General features: G+C 37.5%; 1 pseudogene; it reads right to left on the reverse strand.

Moving 5' to 3' along the window:
• Positions 1-2,566: 2,566 nt before the first annotated feature.
• Positions 2,567-3,351, reverse strand: LOC123255789 (annotated as a pseudogene).
• Positions 3,352-3,906: the final 555 nt, after the last annotated feature.

Genomic DNA, 3,906 nt, shown 5'->3' on the forward strand with positions numbered 1-3,906 from the left:
AAGGGAAATAATTAAAAAAATGTGAAGAAAGGGGGCCTAGCAGTACCAAATATTAAACTATACTATAAAGCAGCAGTCATTAAAACAATATGGTACTGGCTAAGAGATAGAACTGAGGATCAGTGCAATAGACTTGGGGTTAATGACATCAGCAAGACAGTGTAGGATAAACTCAAAGAGCCCAACTTTTGGGACATGAATCCACTATTTGACAAAAACTGCTGGGAAATTTGGAAAACAATATGGGAAAGATTAGGTTTAGATCAACATCTCACACCCTACACCAAGATAAATTCAGAATGGGTGAATGACTTGAATATTAAGAGGGAAACTATAAATAAGTTAAGTGAACACAAAATAGTATACCTGTCAGATCTCTGGGAAAGATTTTAAAACCAAGCAAGAGTTAGAGAAAATTACAAAATGTAAATTAAATGATTTTGATTATATTAAGCTAACAAGCCTTTGTACAAACAAAAACAATGTAGTCAAAATCAGAAGGGAAACAAGAAATTGGGAAAAAATCTTTATAACGAAAAACTCTGACAGGGGTCTAATTACTCAAATATACAAAGAGTTAAATCAATTGTATAAAAAATCAAGCCATTCCCCAATTGATAAATGGGCAAGAGACATAAATAGGCAATTTTCAGGTAAAGAAATCAAAAGTATCAATAAGCACATGAGAAAGTGTTCTAAATCTCTAATAATTAGAGAAATGCAAATCAAAACAACGCTGAGGTATCACCTCACACCTAGCAGATTGACTAAAATGAAAGAAGGGGAGAGTAATGAATGCTGGAGGGTATGTGGCAAAATTGGGACTTTAATCCATTGCTGTTGGAGTTGTGAACTGATCCAACCTTTCTGGCTAGCAATTTGGAACTATGTCCAAAGGGCTATAAAAGAATGCCTGCCCTTTGTTCCAGCCAAACTATTGTTGGGTTTGTACCCCAAAGAGATCATAGATTAACAGACTTGTAAGAAAATATTTATAGCTGTGCTTTTTGTGGTGGCAAAGAACTGGAAAAGGAGGGTATGTCCTTCAATTGGGGAATGGCTGAACAAATTGTGGTATATTCGGGTGATGGAATACTATTGTGCTAAAAGGAATAATAAACTAGTGGAGATCCAGGTGAACTGGAAAGACCTCCAGGAACTGATGCAGAGTGAAAGGAGCAGAGCCAGAAGAACAGTGTACACAAAGACTGATATACTATGGTAAAATTCGAATGCAATGGACTTCTGTACCAGCAGAAAGCAATGACCCAGGACAGCTCTGAGGGATTTATGGTAAAGAACACTACCCACATTCAGAGGAAGGACTAAAGGAGAGGAAACATGTAAGAAAAACAAGTGCTTGAACACATGGGCTGAGGAGGACATGATTGGGGATGTGGACTGGAAACTACCACACCAATGCAACTACCACCAATTTGGAAATAGGTCTTGAACAAGGACACATGATAAAACCAGTGGAAATGTGCGTCAGCCATGGTTGGGGGGAGTGCGGGGGGTGAAGGGGAAAGTAGGAGCATGAATCATGTAACCATGTTAAAAATGAATATTAATAAATGATTAAAAAATTTAAAAAAAGATAGGAACCTAATAAAAATGGTAGTAGTTTTTTATAGTAGCAGTATAGATGACTGGACAGCTTTTTGAGCTTCACCCTGATTCTCATAGGGCTGGGTTGACCATTGGTGGACCTCAACTGCAAGATCCTTGTGGCAAAAGATGTGGGAGAGGTAATGGGATGGATGTATAGATAAGATTTGTATTAGTTTAAAAAGTCACCAAATTGTAATAATTAAAATTGAATTATGAGGCTATTTGTAGCTTTAGTAGCTTTGTTACATTAAAGTAGTGATAGTAAAGAGAGGGAAATATAGTAAAGAGGTAGAGAGCAGATTAGCTAACTACCCTAATTGCTGTTGTAATGGAATGAAGCTCATACTTGACAAAGGTTACTTCGGGTCCAATCTCCAGTCAGAAGTCCTCTAGAGTCTCTTCAGCAAGAGTCACCAGCACAGTAGTGTCTCCAGAAAGAGTGTCACCAATGCCAGAATGTTTCTTCAGACTTCTGGTCACACCTTTATAAACCATTTTCTCCACCCACTAGCTCTTCCATGTCATATCTCAAGAACCAATCATAGTTTCTTAATTTGCCTGGCACCACCTGGGGGGCAGCGCCCATGGAATCAATTTCCTTCTCTGAGGGTGTGTCTGTACTTGCACCTCAATGGTAAAAGATCTTCAAATTCCTGGCTGATTACATCAAAAGTCACTGATTGATTTCATCAATGAAAACAAAGGGAGGGTAATTCCATTTTCACAGAACCAACTCTTATCACACCAGAAGATATTCAACAAATATGGCACTTTATCTTTAAAAAAGTCCTTACATTTGCTTGTGGCAGTGGGAGTCAGAAGGGATATAGCTTGTGAATTAATAGAAATGGTGCTATTTTCTGTATATTCATAATTTTTAGGGATATGACTGTTAAAATCATATTATATTCAAATTATTCTCTAGCATATCAATTGAATTGGAATAAAATGAATATTATAATAGCTCTTTTCTCATGAGGTAACCTCAAAAGACACTATTGAAAATGTGAATGAAAATGAAAATGAAAATTTCCTAGGACGGCATATCTATAGGCTCTTCAATTTTGTATTTTTCATCCTCTTTGAAGACTTACAGTCTTTGGGTCCAGGTTATTAAGGAACATATTATGAATGATATTTCTTTCTTCTGCAGTGGGAGCCATCTTCAATAAGGATGTAATACTGAATACAGTCAACCTCCTCTTATTTAATTCTCCTACCTTGAAGAGTTCTTCTTCCTCTGGACTATGAAGGACCATGGATTTATGAAAGCTAGTCCTTTTCTTTCAGGATCACAGGCCACCATCACAAATGTTGCATCCAAGATGGGATGGTAAATTGCATCCTTAATTGAAATATGGGCATCTTGACTTCCATAGATGTCTTTCCAATCCAACACACATGTCTAGTGAACTTAATATCACATTCTGGGGTTATAATTTTCTTACATAAATCAATTTTGTTAGTCAAGGCCATTACAAGAGTGTAAGGAGACATCTTGACACAATCCATTTTAGTGTGAATATAGCAAATGAGAACTCCTACACTTTCAGGATCCTAAAGAATCCTGTCAAATCTTACAGCATTGTATATGTTCAAATATCTCTCCCATAACAGAGTTTGAGTTCCTAAAGGCAAAATGACTTTGATGTAATTGTCCTTCATTCTCCTTGTAGACAATTTCTTCTGCTGGTTAGGCAAAAGATTATGAATTAATTTTCTTTCTTCCATGGCTTTCAAATGGTTGTTGTGAAGAAAGGAAGAAAGCTCCAGATACTCTACTATCACCCAAAGTTTATTCCCTACCAAAATCATATGTATAGGTAAACTTACTGCATCCATATTAAAAGTTCCCTAGGTTCCATTACTTGCTCCACCAAAAATTGTCTGTCCCTTGCTTAATGCATGAAATCGCACCACCGCTGGCCACATAGTACCACCCAGTCTTCAGCCCCTAAGTAGCTTCAGCAAGAGAACTCAAGGATGCCAACTGTGGTCCCAGCCCCACCCTGCTTGACTGCACTTAGACCTCCATTCATTCCCTTTAACTCACTGGTAAAGGTAGAGAAATTGAAATGCCCCTTGCACTACATTGCCACATTTAGGTTCTCCTTACCTCTGACAGTAATCTCTCTTCCTCTGAGGTACTGAGGGGAAAATACTTTGTTATTTCTTAATATTATTTGAGCCTACTCTTGTGTGACTAGATATTGTTTAACCCAAAGCTTATATGTAGGTCATGCTGACCCCAGAGAAACTTTGGGGGAACCAGAGATTACTGCAAGAAATGTTAAG

The sequence above is a fragment of the Gracilinanus agilis genome, unplaced genomic scaffold (genome assembly GCF_016433145.1).
Source record: "Gracilinanus agilis isolate LMUSP501 unplaced genomic scaffold, AgileGrace unplaced_scaffold52311, whole genome shotgun sequence".
Lineage (NCBI taxonomy): Eukaryota > Metazoa > Chordata > Mammalia > Didelphimorphia > Didelphidae > Gracilinanus > Gracilinanus agilis.